This window comes from Triticum urartu, chromosome 7, assembly GCF_003073215.2.
Source record: "Triticum urartu cultivar G1812 chromosome 7, Tu2.1, whole genome shotgun sequence".
Taxonomy (NCBI): Eukaryota; Viridiplantae; Streptophyta; class Magnoliopsida; order Poales; family Poaceae; genus Triticum; species Triticum urartu.
Window position 1 is genome coordinate 63,206,667 of NC_053028.1, and position 17,334 is coordinate 63,224,000.

The 17,334-nt window shown below is 49.1% G+C and overlaps 2 pseudogenes; both read left to right on the forward strand.

Moving 5' to 3' along the window:
- The window catches only part of LOC125518360, a 68,609-nt pseudogene extending 56,452 nt beyond the window's left edge, over window positions 1-12,157 (forward strand).
- Window positions 12,158-16,982: 4,825 nt separating this feature from the next.
- LOC125526141 lies at window positions 16,983-17,121 on the forward strand (annotated as a pseudogene).
- The last annotated feature ends 213 nt before the right edge of the window (window positions 17,122-17,334 follow it).

The window sequence follows — 17,334 nt, forward strand, 5'->3', positions numbered from 1 at the left end:
GGATTTGCTAGATTTGGGTGAGATATTATGCTTCCCCTGTATCCCCAACACCTGATTGCATAACCGGAAAGGTTCGGGAGTTTCATAGGTGGGAATTCTTGTAGCTCTAGTTCTTCTTCCACGGATATTGGTTTGAGATTGGGATTTCTTACCGATTATTCGTTCTTGATCCGTACCTTGTTGATTTATTTCTCTACCTTAATTCTACGTGGCTTCTCACTTTATGGATATGTGACCATTTCAAGAGGAATGCATTCGTTCATTTTGTTCGGATGTGAAGACTATATGTTGCAATTTTCATTCCGTTGGATTCAGCTTCATTTATCTGTCTATGTGCTAACGGTGGTCGACCTCTTCAGGATGGCTCCCGCTAAGAGCACCAGTCAGAATCAGCATCAAGATCCGCCACCACCTCCACCTCCTCCGGAGGCATGGTAAGCTGTGATGGCCGCAACCAATGCAAACACACAGTTGATCATGCAAATTCTTCAAGAGCGCAATCAAGGCAACCAAGGGAATCAAGGCAACAATCAGAATCACTTTGCTACACTCAACCAGTTCCTTGCTAACGGGCCAAAGACTTTTAGCAATTGTGTTGAGGCAACCGATGTTGACGATTGGCTCGTGGATCTGTGCAAGCATTCCGAGTGCAGCAACGTCAGGCCTGAGGATTTCGTCAAGTTCGCTTCCTTCCAACTCAAAGATCAAGCTGCAGAATGGTTTCAGCAGTACAAGGATTCCAGAGGTGGACGTGTTATCACTTGGGATGATTTCCGTCGAGATTTCCGAGCTCATCATATTCCTCAGAGTGTGGTTTAAAGCAAGCGTGAGGAATTCCGCAACCTGAAGCAAGGCTCTTTGTCTGTCTATGACTACAACAAGTTGTTCCAGAAGCTCGCCCGCTTTGCCAAGCAGGACATCCCTGATGAGAAGAGCATGATATATCAGTTCAGGGGTGGTCTTAGAGAAGAAATTCAGCTCGCTCTTGTTCTCTTCGAGCCCTTGAGATACGATGAGTTCTACAACATGGCGCTGAAGCAAGGGGCTGCTCAGTTGAGGTGTGATGCTTCCAAGAAGCGAGTCAGAGATGTTACGCCTTCTTCCTCTACTCAAGTGGCCAAGCAGCAGAAGTATTGGCTTCCTCCTCCTCCGTTCCGTCAGCCGTATCAGCAGAAGAGCAAAGGTGGCAGTGGTTCTTCCCACCCACCCAACCCTGGCTTTCAGAACAAGACTTCGTCTCAAGCTCCAAGATCGAGTGCTCCGTATCACCGTCCGCTTTCAGAGGTCACGTGCAACAAGTGCCAACAGAAGGGTCACTATGCCAACAAGTGTTTCAACCAGAGGCGTCTTCCTCCTCCTCCTCCTATCAGATCGGCAAGTAAAGCTGTGGTCAAGCATAACCCCAAGCACGCCAAGGTCAATTTACTGAATGCAGCTCAGGCAGAGGACTCGCCAGATGTGATCATGGGTAACCTTCCTGTTAACGATGTTCCTGCAAAAGTTCTTTTTGACACGGGTGCATCGCTTTCTTTTATTTCAACACCATTTGTTGCCAAGCATGATTTTGCGACCGAAAGGATTCCTGTTCTGTTGAAGATTGTGTCTCCGGGCAAGCAAATGACTTCTAAAAATTGCGTCCCGGATGTCTCTATCACGTTGGGTAATTACAAGTTTCTCTCTTCTCCGGTGGTTCTTGGCAACTCGGATATTGATCTTATTCTCGGGATGGATTGGCCTACTAAGCACAAGGCACATCTTGATTGTGCTGCAAGGCAGATTCAATTGACTCATTCATCTGAGGATGTAATTGTCTTTGCCGCTCGTGATGATACCATCCGTCTGTTTTCTCTCAATGAGAAGGGTGAATTGGATGCTATCTCGCAAATTCCAGTCGTTTGCGAATATCAAGACGTCTTTCCAGAAGAGCTTCCAGGAATGCCTCTGCACCGGCCAGTGGAATTCGTCATTGATCTTGAGCCCAGTACGGAACCTGTGTGCAAGCGTCCTTACAAGCTCGGACCTAAAGAGTTGAAGGAGCTGAAGAAGCAACTCGATATTCAAGAAAGAATGGGTCTCATCCGGCCTAGTTCTTCTCCGTGGGGTTGTGGTGTTCTTTTTGTGAAGAAGAAGGATGGAACAGACCGACTTTGTGTTGATTACCGTCCATTGAACAAGAAGACCATCAAGAACAAATACCCACTTCCCAACATCAATGAGCTGTTCGAACAACTCAAAGGTGCCCAAGTATTCTCCAAGCTTGATCTCCGTATGGGTTATCATCAGATTCGAATCCGTGAACAAGATATTCCCAAGACGGCTTTCAGAACAAGCTATGGTTCATATGAATACACTGTCATGTCTTTTGGCCTCGTCAATGCTCCTCCGACGTTCTCTCGCATGATGAACTTCATCTTCAACGCCTACACCAATGAATTCGTTTTGGTCTATCTCGACGACATTCTGGTTTTCTCCAAGAACAAGGAAGATCATGCCAAGCACTTGCGTTTGGTTCTTGATAAGCTCAGAGAACATCAGTTCTACGCCGAGTTCTCCAAGTGTGAATTTTGGCTCGATGAGGTTCTTTATCTTGGTCATATCATCTCTGCCAAGGGCATTGCCGTGAATCCCGAGAAGGTGTCTGCAATTGTGAATTGGGAACCTCCTCAGAATGTGAAGCAACTCCGCAGCTTCCTCGGTCTCGCAAGCTATTGTCGAAGATTCGTTGAAAACTTTTCTAAGATCGCGAAGCCTCTCTCAAATCTTCTCCAGAAGCACGTCAAGTACGTTTGGTCTCCGGAGTGTGACATTGCTTTCAACACTTTGAAAGAGAAATTGATCACTGCTCTAGTTCTGACTCCGCCTGATGAATCCAAACCGTACGAGGTCTTTTGTGATGCCTCCCTCCAAGGTCTTGGCGCAGTATTGATGCAAGAGAAAAAAGTTGTTGCTTATACCTCTCGCCAGTTGAAGCCTAATGAGAAGAACTACCCCACTCATGACCTTGAGTTGGCGGCAGTTGTGCATGCTCTTTTGAGTTGGAGACATCTTCTATTGGGAAGAAAAGTGGACATTTTCACTGATCACAAGAGTCTCAAGTACATCTTCACTCAGCCTAATCTCAACCTCAGGCAAACTCGATGGGTCGAAATGATTCAAGAGTATAATCCGAGTATCGAGTATACTCCAGGCAAGGCCAATGTGATTGCTGACGCATTGAGCAGAAAGGCTTATTGCAATAGTCTGATTCTCAAACCTTATCAACCCGAGCTTTGTGAAGCTTTCCGCAAACTTAATCTGCAAGTTGTTCCTCAAGGTTTCCTCGCCAACCTTCAAGTCTCTCCTACCTTGGAAGATCAGATTCGCCAAGCCCAGCTTCTTGATGCTATGGTGAAAAAGGTGAAGATTGGGATTGCCAAGAGTCAACCCAAGTACAAGTGCTACCGCCTTGATGACAAGGACACCCTCTTCTTCGAGGATCGAATTGTTGTACCCAAAGGTGAACTTCGTAAAGTGATCATGAACGAGGCTCACAATTCTCTCCTCTCCATCCACCCTGGGAGCACGAAGATGTATCAGGACCTTAAGCAAGCTTATTGGTGGACTCGAATGAAGCGCGAGATTGCTCAATTCGTGAATGAATGTGATGTCTGCAGAAGAGTGAAGGCAGAACACAAAGGCCATCTGGTCTCCTCCAACCTCTTGCCATTCCAGAATGGAAGTTTGACCACATTGAAATGGACTTCGTGACTGGGTTTCCAAAGTCCAAGCGTGGCAATGATGCTATATTCGTTGTCATCGACAAACTCACTAAAGTGGCTCACTTTCTGCCTATCAAAGAGTCGATCACTGCAGCTCAATTGGCGGAACTCTATACCTCTCGGATTGTCTCTCTGCATGGTATTCCACAAGTGATCTCTTCAGACCATGGAAGCATCTTTACATCCAAGTTTTGGGATTCTTTTCAGAAGGCCATGGGCACCAACATCCGCTTCAGCACTGCTTTCCATCCTCAAACTAGCGGTCAAGTCGAGCGTGTCAACTAGATTCTTGAAGATATGCTCAGGGCTTGTGTGATCTCCTTCGGCATGAAGTGGGAGGATTGTCTTCCTTATGCTGAATTCTCCTACAACAACAGTTTTCAAGCAAGTTCGGGCAAGGCCCCATTTGAAATTCTGTATGGCAGGAAGTGCCGTACCCCTCTCAACTAGTCCGAAACCGGTGAACGTCAGCTTTTGGGTAATGACTTAATCACAGAGGCAGAAGAAATGTGCAAAGTCATTCGTGATAACCTCAAAGCAGCCCAATCCTGTCAGAAGAGCTACTATGATAGTAAGCACCGTGATTTGGCTTTCGAGATCGGAGATCATGTTTACCTCCGTGTCTCTCCTATGAAAGGTACTCGTCGCTTCGATATCAAAGGGAAGCTTGCCCCTAGATACGTGGGACCTTTCAAGATTGTCAGCAAGAGAGGCGACCTCGCCTATCAACTCGAGCTTCCTTCAAACTTTGCAAATGTTCATGATGTGTTCCATGTCTCTCGGCTTCGAAAGTGCTTCAAGACTCCTGACCACACCGTCAACTTCGAGGACATTGAGCTCCAAGAAGATCTCTCCTATCGTGAGCACCCAGTTGCTATTCTTGAAGAGACTGAACGCAAGACTCGCAACAAGTCAATCAAATTTCTCAAAGTCAAGTGGGCACACCATTCCGACCGTGAAGCTACCTGGGAACACGAGGATCACCTCCGTTCTGAGTACCCGGCGTTCTTTCAGTCCTAGATCTCGGGACGATATCCTTTCGTAGTGGTGGAGTGTTGTAACACCCCGGATATAACTTTCCCAATTTGTACTCCAACTCTTGCCGTTTCCGGTGTTAAGTTATTTTATTTTCTCGGGTTCAGGTTTTGTCTCTGTGTGTTGTTGTCGTTTTCATGCATCTCATGTCATGTCATCATGTGCATTGCATTTGCATACGTGTTCGTCTCATGCATTCGAGCATTTTCCCCGTTGTCCGTTTTGCATTCCGGCACTTCGTTCTCCTCCGGTGGTCATTTCTAGCTTTCTTTCGTGTGTGGGGATTAAACATTTCCGGATTGGACCGAGACTTGCCAAGCGGCCTTGATTTACTACCGGTAGACCGCTTGTCAAGTTTCGTATCATTTGGACTTCGTTTGATACTCCAACGGTTAACCGAGGGACCGAAAAGGCCTCGTGTGTGTTGCAGCCCAACACCCCTCCAATTTGTCCCAAAACCCACCTAACTCTGCTCCATCACCTAGAGCGTTCGATCACGATCGTGTGGCCGAAAACCGCACCTCATTTGGACTCTCCTAGCTCCCTCTATGCCTATATAAAGACCCCTCCATTTTCGGATCTCCTTCTTCCCCCGAAACCCTAAAAATCCCCTCGCGCGCACCGGACATGTCCGCCGCCGACCGACGCATCGCCGCCGCCAATAGTGAGCCGCCGGACCGCCAGGCCCAGGGCGGGCCCTCCTCCGCCGCCGCCTGGGCCGAGCCGCCCCGAGCCGCCATCGCGTCGCGCCGCCAGCGCCAGCTACCGCCGCCGCCTCGCCCGCCCAGCCGCCGCGCCGCCTCGCCCGCCATCCGCCGCCGCGCCACCGCAGGTCGCTATCCGCCGCCGCCGTCGCGCAGCGCGCCGCCCCCGCCGCCAGCTCGCTCCGCCGGCCAGATCCGGTCAAGGAGCGACCGGATCCGACGCCCCCAACCCCAGCCGCCGCCGTCTTCGTCGTCTCCGACGGACTGCGCCACCGCCTCGGCTTCCGCGCAAACCCTAGATCTCGGGGTGATTTTTTCGTCTAAGTCCCGAAATCACAGATCCATATGCTCCTGTTCTCGGCCCTGTAACTTTGCATCTGTAGCTTTGATTCATGCATATAGCATATCAAAATGTTCATCTCAGAGAGTACATCATTTCATTCCATTGCATCATTTTCATTTGAGTTTATCTTGATGCCAGAAATGCTGTTAGAAGAGGGCTACTTGAGTTAATTGTCAGATATGCTACTCCATTTAGACTTTTGTCATTTTTGCCATGATTATTGTGTGCATGATATGCCCTGATGCTCTACATATGTTTTGTTAAGGGTTTTGTCATCTTTCTAGAGGTGCAACCCATGTATTTTTGTTATGTGTGTGGTGTCTAGTGCAAGCTTGCAAAGTGGTGCACTTGGTAATTCTGTTTTCAGGGACTTAGCATTTCCACCAAGTCCTTGTCCTGTTTATCTCATGATGCCATATGTTCATGTTGTTTCCTAGTGATCCGTGCCTCTTTTGAGGATGATCAGTAAGGGAGTTCTATTAATATTGTAGTGCTCTATCCATCCATGCCTTTGTTTGCAATTATGGAGCACCCTAGCTTGAGTCAATCGAGCTCTACTTTTGATACTTTGTGAATCTGGGCAGATTGTCAACTCGTTTGCAATTTTGCCGATGATGTTGTAGTTGATCCGTGCATGCTATGCCATTGTTCTTGCCATGTCTAGCTTGCATTTTATGTGTTCTTGATAGATGTATGCTTTTCTTGGCATTACTTGCTCCGTAGTGAGAGCATCGAGCTCGTAAACATGCCTACTTGATATCTGTTTTCAGCATGTGCCAGTTTTCACCAAGTCTGAAAACTGGTTATGCTTTTGCTATGTTCACGTGCTTGTTAGTATATTTTCTGATCCCTTTTGGCTCAAGGTCACTAAGGGACTTTTGTTAAGCTATTTGAGTAGCTCCATGCCATGTTCTTCTTTGTCATGTTCAGATCCTATAGCATGTAGTTTTGTTGCTCCGAAGAGAGCTACTTGGTCTGAAATTCCAGACAAGTGTTAATTTCACTAAGTCTGAGATCTGTTTTCCATATGCAGTTTTGCCATGCTTGTTTGAACCTGTTAATGGATGAATTGGCCGTAGCTCAGTGCTAGACTTTTGTTAAGAATTTTGAATGCATCCCTGCCATGTATTTTGTTGTCATGTTTGAGTGTTGTAGCATGTTCATCTCATTGCATTTAGATGGCTACTTGCTGTAAATCACAGACCGGTGTCATATTTGAATCACTTGTCATTTCCAAACCGTAACTCCGATTCCGGCGTTCTTTATATCGTTTTCAAGAGATTTCATCTCATCTTTCCAGTGGCACACTTGTATTTCCATGTTGAGGCCAGGTTCATGCATTTCCTGTCACATCTTTCATATGCATCCCGCATCGCATCCCGCATAGCATATCATCATTGCATCATATTGTTTGATCCTTGCACGTGGTTGATTGTGTCCTTGTTGCTTATTTGTCTTGTTTGGGTAGAGCCGGGAGATGAGTTCGCTAACGAGGAGCCCGTTGAGTTTGCTTTCGAGGATCCAGTCAACTCTGATAGCTTTGCAGGCAAGATGATCATACCCTCGAAATCACTACTATCTTTGCTATGCTAGATTGCTCGCTCTTTTGCTATGCCAATGCTACGATGCCTACCATTTTCTTTCAAGCATCCCAAATTTCCATGTCAAACCTCTAACCCACCATGTCCTAGCAAACCGTTGATTGGCTATGTTACCGCTTTGCTCAGCCCCTCTTATAGCGTTGCTAGTTGTAGGTGAAGATTGAAGGTCGTTCCTTGTTGGAACATTTATTTACTTGTTGGGATATCATTATATTGCCTTGTTATCTTAATGCATCTATACACTTGGTAAAGGGTGGAAGGCTCGGCCTCTCGCCTAGTGTTTTGTTCCACTCTTGCTGCCCTAGTTTCCGTCATATCGGTGTTATGTTCCCGGATTTTGCGTTCCTTACGCGGTTGGGTTATAATGGGAACCCCTTGATAGTTCACCTTGATTAAAGATTTTCCATCAATGCCCAACCTTGGTCTTACCATTTGCCACCTAGCCTCTTTTTCCCTTGGGTTTCCGGAGCCCGAGGGTCATCTTATTTAAACCTCCCCGGGCTAGTGCTCCTCTGAGTGTTGGTCCAAATAGAGCCACTTGCAGCGCCACCTCGGGGCAACTTGAGGGTTGGTTTTAGCTGTACGTAGTGTTCATCTGAGTGTGCCCTGAGAAAGAGATATGTGCAGCTCCTATCGGGATTTGTCGGCACATTCGGGCGGTGTTGCTGGTCTTGTTTTAACCTGTCGAAGTGTCTTGTTGTACCGAGATACCGAGTCTGATCGGAACGTCTTGGGAGGAGGTCTATTCCTTCGTTGACCGTGAGAGCTTGTCATGGGCTAAGTTGGGACTCCCCTGCAGGGATTGAACTTTCGAAAGCCGTGCCCACGGTTATGGGCAGATGGGAATTTGTTAATGTCCGGTTGTAGATAACTTGAACCTTAACTTAATTAAAATGAATTAACTGTGTGTGTTACTGTGATGGCCTCTTCCCGGCGGAGTCCGGGAAGTGGACACGGTGTTGGAGTAATGTTTGCGCAGGTTGCCCTCTAGTTTCTCGCTCGCGCCTTGCCTCCTCTTCTCGCTCTCTTTTGTGAATAAGTTAGCCACCACATATGCTAGTCGCTTGCTGCAGCTCCACATATACTTTTACCTTGCCTTACCTATAAGCTTAAATAGTATTAGTCGCGAGGGTGCGAGATTGCTGAGTCCCTATGGCTCACAGATTACTATTACACCAGATGCAGGGCCAGATGATTCTGCTCCAGGTGATGCGCTCGAGCTCAAGTGGGAGTTCGACGGGACTCTCAACGTTACTATGTGTCTTTCCCCGATGATCAGTAGTGGTGCCCAGTTGGGGGTGATTGGGACCGTGTCGCATGTTGGGTTTATCTTCTATTTTGGCGACGTAGTCGGGCCATGAGTGTTTGGATGATGTAATGTTATTTATGTATCTTGATTGACGTGGCGAGTGTAAGCCAACTATGTTATCCCTTTTTATTATTCATATTACATGGGATGTTGTGAAGATTGCCTTACTTGCGACATATGCCTTCAATGCGATTATGCCTCTAAGTCGTGCCTCGACACGTGGGAGATATAGTCGCATCGAGGGTGTTACACACCGGCTGGGTGGAGAGCAGAGCTTTGAGCTTTGCAAACACTGCATCAGCTTCCGGAGTCCACTCGAACTTGTCTGACTTCTTCATCAGTCGGTAAAGAGGCAATGCCTTTTCACCGAGACGAGAGATGAATCAACTTAAAGCGACCAAGAAACCAGTAAGCTTCTGGACGTCGTGCACACGCACAGGACGTTTCATCCGGAGTATAGTACCAACTTTTTCTGGATTGGCGTCGATTCGCCGTTCGGAAATGAGAAAACCGAGTAACTTTCCGCCAGGAACTCCGAATGTGCACTTTGATGGATTAAGCTTGATATCATACCTCCTGAGGTTGGCAAAGGTTTCAGCAAGGTCAGTCAGCAGGTCGGAACCCTTCCGTGACTTGACCACAATATCATCCATGTATGCTTCCACATTCCGACTGATTTGAGTGAGCAAACACTTCTGAATCATCCTCATGAATGTGGCTCCGGCATTCTTGAGGCCGAATTGCATGGTAACATAACAGAAGCACCCAAATGGAGTGATGAAAGCTATTTTGATCTCATCGGGCCCATACAGACGGATCTGATGGTAACCGGAATAGGCGTCCAAAAAAGACAGACGCACACACCCCGCAGTCGAGTCGACTATCTGGTCGATGCGGGGGAGAGGAAAATGATCTTTCGGGCAGGCCCAATTGATATGTTTAAAGTCAATGCACATGTGAAGTGACTTGTCCTTCTTGGGGACCATGATAGCATTAGCGAGCCACTCGGAGTGGTAAATTTCTCGGATAAACTCCGCCGCTAAGAGCCGAGCCACCTCCTCGCAAATGGCATTTATCTTCTGGACAGCGGACCATCGAAGATGTTCTTTGACAGGTTTCACTTTCAGGTCGACTCATAGACGGTGCTCAGCCAGCCCCCTGGGAACACCTGGCTTGTCAGAAGGCTTCCATGCGAAGATGTCCCAGTTCTCACGGAGGAACTGGATGAGCGCTTCTTCCTATTTGGAGTCGAGTGTTGTTGAGATATGAGTCAGAGCAGCATTAGGATCGGTCGGGTGGATATGAATCGACCTCGTCTCACCGGACGACTGGAACGCTGACTCTGTAGCGGGCTTCTTGGCTTGAAACAAATCACTTGGATCTGCAGTTTTCTGGTATTCCTATAACTCTATCACTACCATCTGTGCATCGGCGATCTTTGAGCCTTTCTGAAAGCACTCTTCCGCCTTCTTCTGATTGCCAGTAATAGTGATCACACCTCTGGGACCAGGCATCTTCAATTTGAGATACACATAACATGGTCGAGCCATGAAACGTGCATAAGCTGGCCTGCCCAAAATAGCGTGATAAGCACTCTGAAAATCCACAACCTCAAACGTCAGCTTTTCTTTGCGATAATTCTTGGAGTCACCGAAAACCACATCAAGAGCGATTTGGCCGAGTGACTCAGCCTTCTTTCCAGGAATGACTCCATGGAAGCTCATGTTGCTGGTACTGAGTCTGGACATCGAAATGCCCATCCCTTTCAACGTCTCTGCATACAATATATTCAAGCCGCTGCCTCCATCCATCAACACTTTGGTCAGTCGAGTGCCTTCGACAACTGGGTCGACCACCAAAGCTTGCCTCCCAGGGGTGGCAATGTGCGTTGGGTGATCAGACTGGTCAAATGTGATGGCAGTCTGAAACCATTTCAAATAACTGGGCGTCGCCGAAGTGACCATATTCACTTCTCGGTTGATAACTTTCAGTCGACTTTTTCTTTCAACGTCAGCAAAAATCATCAGGGTGGAATTGACCTGGGGTTATCCATCATCACTATCTTCCTTATCCTCAACTTTGTCTGACTCTTTTTCCTTATCTTTGGGTTGCTTCCCTTGGAACTGCTGGATCAAGAGCCGACACTATCGAGTGGTATGTTTCGGGTAAATGAGTTTACCCTCTTCATCTTTCTTTGTGTGAATGTGGCATGGCAGATCCAACACATCATTTCCGTCTTGGTCTTTCACTTTCTTAGGGTTCCAAGGCCCTTTGGGTTTTCCCTTAAACTTCCCTTGAGTTACGGCCAAGGCTTCTCCCGGAGCAGCTGGCTCGGCTTTCCGCTTTTGCTTCCGACTGGAATTCCCTCCTCCGGTTTCGTGGGCGACTGACTTGTGCTTGCCACTCCGGAGTCAATCCTCTTCTTCACCATTGGCATACTTGGTGGCAATCTCCATCATTCGACTCAGAGACATGTCTCCGGTTCGACCGAATTTCAAGTTCAGCTCTCTGTACTTAACGCCTTCCTTGAAGGCACAGACTGCTTGGTGATCAGACACATTCTCTACCGTGTGATGCAACGTGATCCATCTCTGGATGTAATCCCTCAAAGTTTCGTTCGACTTCTGCACACAAGATTGCAGCTCTGTCAATCCTGCTGGTCGCTTGCAAGTTCCTTCAAATGTTCTGACAAACACTCGGGCAAGATCTTCCCAAGTGTAAATGCTGCTGGGTGCTAACTGATTCAGCCATGCTCTGGCCGAACCCTCCAACATAAGAGGCAGGTGTTTCATGGCCACCTCATCGTTGCCGCCGCCAATCTGAACAGCCACTCGGTAGTCCTCAAGCCAAGTATCAGGCTTGGACTCACCAGTGAACTTACTGACTCCAGTCGCCAACCTGAAGTTGGGAGGAATCACCGTGGCCCTGATGGCTCTGCTGAAGCACTCTGGTCCTGAGACGTGTACTCTGCTGCTGGTGGGTACATCTCTGTCATTACCTTCTCGGTGAGCTCTGTTCCTGTCGACTAAACCCTGAACGAGAATAGATCTCACATCAAAGCCTGGTTCCCTGGGGTCGACTGGAATCCTTCGCCCCACACTATGAGGACGTCTGTCATCCTGCTGTCGAGGCACGCACGATCCACTCCTCGGAGGAGGGGTGGGCACTCGAAGTCGATCATCACGATCGAGTCGGTGATCATACTGCTCACGGTTCCTGTACTGATCACGCCTGTCTCCACGTCCCTCACGCCTCGGCGGCGATCTTGGGCTGTGGGCTGACTGGACTGTATCTGCAGCGACGGATCTGATGTGGATCCTATTCCGCGATTGTGACACAGCTGAATTTTGATCTCCTGCTGCCCTAAGTAATGCTCTGATCTGTAACAGGCCTCTGCCAGCCTCTGACTGAGAAGGCTGAATCGATTCTGCTATACGGGCTGCAGCTGCTAAATTCTGAATCGGAGTTCGATATACCTGAGTTGGTGGCGGAAAGAGCTGACGGCGACTGGATTCTGGAACCCGTTGTCGTGCGCGCTCGTCAAGTGCTCGCTGGAGGTTATCCAGTCGAGTGCGCTCAGCCAAGCTGGCCAAGCGCGCGTCCTCCAAGGCACGGGCCTCGGGGGTTTCTCCAACGATAGGAGTGTGTAGCACATCCATGTTCCGGCGGCGAAGTTCTTCTCTCTGCAGTGACGTGAGAGGCTCGAGGAGATATTCCTCATCGGCATGCGACGGGTCGCCGCCGCCGCCGCCTCCGTCGGTGCGGGGAAAACCGGGAGGACTGCGAGGTCCATCGACCATCAGAACCTCCGCCGCCGGATCACTGCTGTCGCACTCGGAAGCAGTCTCTGCGGAGCCAGTCGACAGATCGAACAGGCCGTAGAGAGATTCGTCGGGCTCGATCGCCGCGACTTGAGGGGTGGCCGACTGGCGAGCCACCGCGTGTCTCACCCACCGCTGAAGTCTCGACCGACCGGAGCGCTTGCGCCGGCGGGAAACAGGGAGGGAGGACAACACAGGGGCCGACCGATAATGGGTCGACGGTTGCCGCAAGAGGACGCCGCGAACGCACGCGCGAAAGTGCGTTGCCCCGCGGACAGGGAGCGCGTCGACGTCGAGCGGAGCCTCCTAAAGCCAAGCGGAGTCGTCGACGATGAACGTGAGCGCACCGAGACGGATCTCGCGGCCCTCTACCAAAACTCCGCCTGAAACCATGATGATTTGGATCGGAAAAAACGCAACTTCTCCAACAAGTCGCTAAGACACCTGCCCCACGGTGGGCACCAACTGTCGTGGTTCTAAGTCTGACAGTAGTGTAGGGGGTAGTAATGGAGAGGCAAGATCCTAGCTATGGAGTAGTTGTAAGCACAGTTCAGACCCTTCTCAGAGGAAGTAACAGCCCTACGTCTCGGAGCCCGGAGGCGGTCGACTGGATTATGTGTGTATGAATTACAGGGGTGCGAACCCCTTGCACTGAGGAGGGGGGTGGCTTATATAGAGTTCGCCAGACCCCTCCGGCCCTCAATTATGCAGGGTTTAAAGTACATTAAGGTCGGGCGTTACTGGTAATGCCACTAATAAAGTGTTATAATGACCATGAAGGCTACTTAATGCCCGACCGTTAGCGTGCGGAGCGTCTTTAGATCTCCTAGCCGTCGAGTGGGCGGGTCTTGGTCGAGTGGTAGGCTTCATGGTCGAGTGTCTTCGAGTTCGTCGAGTGGATCACCTCCAAGTCGATTGAAAGGTGATTTCTTCTAGGGATGTCCTTGGGGAGGGTAGCTTGGACAGGTCCATGACCCTACCCTAGGTACATAGCTTCATCAACAGCAACAATGCCGAGCGGAAGGGAACCACCTCCACCGCCATCGTGCGAGAAGTCGTGCCTCCGGCACTGTCGCGGTAGCCGACCGGACACGGCAGCGGGGCATACCAGGCCACCCCTGGCCCGGCCCGAAACGGGCCTGCTAAGCCCCGCCGGCCGTGCTGCAGCAAGCTGGCATCGGTGCCGCCAGCCCCCGTCGCGCAACGCCTCTCCCCTCCATCCCGAGAATCATACCGCCAACCAGCCCCGCCGCCGGCCCGCCCAGGCCCAGATGGGCCCCGTAGGGCTGAGATTTGGGTCGAGCGCCGCCGCCAGGACGAGCCACAGCGCCACCCTGCTGCCAACGACGGCGCCGCCGCCCAGCCGCCCGCCTGCTCTGCGACAAGGAACCCCGCCGCCAGCTGGACCGCCGCCGCCTAGGAGCACCCCTCGGTGCAACTCCGCCCCGCGCCGGAGCCACCGGGAGGGGAAGGGTAGGAAGGCCGCCGCTACCAGCGACCCCGGGGCCAGGCCAGCCGCGGGCGCCAGCGACGGCGGCGGGGAGGAAGGGGAGAGGGAGGCTGGAGGCGGGAGAGAGAGGTGCGCGGCCGGCCGCCCGTGGGGGGGCGACGCGAGAGCGAGAGCGAGGAGGGGGGGTGGGGAACCAATCACGTAAGATCCAGTTAGTAATTACTACTACTCATTTTTATCACTATTCTTCTCTCCTCCAGTCAAGTGTTTCCTTCTACAGTTTGAACCTCTATTATCACGGGCAATTTTCCTATGATAGCTAACATCAGCTTACTGTGGTTTATGCGGTCCATGTAGAGCTGACATTGCACGGCAACACTTCCAACAATTTTATTTGCTTACAAAAATTAAGTAAAACTAAAATAATAGATCTTTCTTTTGCTGAAATAGGTTTGGATGAACGGTGTGGTATACATATGTTAAGTTTAGCATTGTGCAATGCTTCTGGTTGACAGTGCTACAGATTTGCTTAGTGGACAGGAATAGCTGGTCAGCCTTCTGTAACTTAATTATGTTTCTATTACACTGCAGCATAATTTTTTTTACATGGAGCTGATTGTTATTTCTTCTTTTTCGTCAAGATTTTTTGCATGAAGCTGACTACTATTTCTTATTTTTCTTCAGTAGTTAAGGGCGTGTTTCAGAGGGGAGCATACATATTACCTTGATTGAGTTGAGTTTAGTATGCTGTATTAGCGTTATAAGCTACCAGCAGCAAGGAAGGAGAGTCATGTACTCATTTCTGATAAGGTAGTCTGCTCATGCAGATCATTTGGTTGATCATTTTTCCATCAAAGTGTTACTAAACTCTACCAAGTTCTATAATGACACGGGATTAGCTTGTAACAAGATAAGTGTACTGAGTAATAAGCTTCGATTCTTGGTCATTTTTATTCTACATAGAATATACTCCCTCTGTAAAGAAATATAAGACCGTTTAGATATGAACATAATTACTGCTTTTTGTCGTGTGCAATGTACATCCATGTTGGCTGACAAGCTATCTTGATAACATCGTTAAATCTCGTGGGTGGAATAAGAAGAAGAAATATATATCCTGGGTGCATGCATCATATGAGTCGATGGTAGCTAATGTTATACCATGAAATGGCTTCAGAATGGACCATGTCATTGGCACTAGGCTAAGTGCCACCAGAGAGGGTGAGAGAACAAGAAGATATACATGAGGAATCTTAACGCATATATTAGATATGGTCACACGATTGATGTTGAACGACTAAATTATGTGTGACTCATTGTCATGCACTTTTTTCCTAGATTAAGTACGCCCCGTTGCAACGCACGGGCCTTTTTCCTAGTTTAAAACTATGATTCGATCGGATGAATTCTCCCGAAAAGGGAAATCGGCAGTGCAGTTAATTCAGTGTGACAGTTGCAGGGATGACATTCAGGGCTGGAGACGGCATGAGATGCAGAGCTTCCTTGCGCTACTCTCTCTGCAACGCCATCTACAAGAGCTCCCACTTGCTTTGCTGGATCATTTCGACTTTATAAATTAGGGGTTCGTAGATGTACTTTTTCAGTGTGTGCACTATGATAGATCCAGCGGCACCGGATAGCTTTCGAACATTACTCTCTTTTTTTGTTTTATCTGAAATATTAATTCATGGACTTAAACTCATTTGCCTTCTTCCTGATCCACGAACAGGCAAAGTGGTATGTAGCTGCTGAGGAGCAGGCAGGCAAGTGCTTTCGCTGTTTGTTCTTCATCTCTACTCCCCAGAGATAATTTTTCTTTTAATGTCATGCTTAATTCAGAAGTGGTATTCTGTCTACCTTCGGCACCTTATCTTCCTGTAAGTGAGTACAATACATTTGACGTGTCAATGTCTTGTTCTATCTATCAACGTGTGTATGTATCTACAAAGAGAGCTGAATGGTGGTGTTTCTAACTCTCATGAATCTTTTTTTTTGTACATTAAAATTGTTGTCTGATGGTGTGTGATCATGTAAAGTATTTCATGGTCATGATTGGTGAAGTTCACCTTAATTACTACCTGAAAGCACTATATTTATCTTGCTGGCATGCACTGTTAAATTACGTCTTGTATCAGGCCTCTAGCTACGTTTTAGTAGTTGGTTCGGACTCTTTCTAGTTTCCTTGTTCGTCCAAATCTTGTAATACTGAACCGACTCTGTATCGTGGGATCTTCCCATCTACTCCCTCCGTTCCGAATTACTTGTCTTGGATTTGTCTAGATACGGATGTATCTAGACTCATTTTAGTGCTAGATACCTCCGTATCTAGACAACTCTAAGACAAGTAATTCGGAACGGAGGGAGTATATAACATGAAGCCGTCAGCTTCGTTAGGCAAGACGTTCGATCCAAACTTTCATGGTAATCAGAGCGAGGCTCTTCCATCGCATCTAGCAAACACCCCGATATACCAAAACCTCCACCCAGCCATGGCGTCTTCTTCCTCCACCGCTGTGCTTTCCACCCAGGTTACAGAAAAACTTACCCGACAGAATTATATCCTCTAGCGCGCGCAGATCCTTCCGCAGGTTCGCAGCGCCGGCCTCTGGTCTCCTCGATGGATCAGATGCCGAGCCACCCAAGGTTCTCGCCTCCAAGGACAAGGACGGCAAGGACATCACCACGCCAAACCCCGAGCACGCGATCTGGGTTCGCCAAGACCAGCTCGTGCTTGGGTATCTTCTCAATAATCCGACAAAGGAGGTACTAATCCAAGTGGTGTCGATCCCCACGACGCATGGCCTCTGGACCTACCTCGCCAACATGTTCTCGTCTACATCACGCAGCAAGATAAATAATCTTCGGGTCGCCCTCACCAATGCGCAGAAGGGAAACCAGAACGTGGCAACTTACTTTGCCCATATGAGGTCGCTGGCTGATGAGCTAGCGGCTGCTGGCAGTCCTCTCGGTGACGAAGAGTTGATGTCTCACATCCTCTCCGGGCTGGATATGGAGTACCAGCCGCTGATTTCCGCCCTTGACGTCCGCACCGAGCTCGTCTCCCTCGACACCCTCTTTGCCCTCATGTCCAACTTCGATCAGAGGGTGGAGCTGTTCCAGGGCGCCGCCGGCAATTTCAAGTCCTCAGCTAATGCTGCTTCACGTGGTGGTCGTGGTCCCAAGGGCAAGCGTGGCCAACCGCGCAACAACTATGGTGGACAACGCGGCGGCGGCAACAACTACAATCAGCACGGTGGCGGCTACCAGCAAGGAGCAGGTGGTGGCTACAACAACCAGCAAGGAGGCAGCTCTG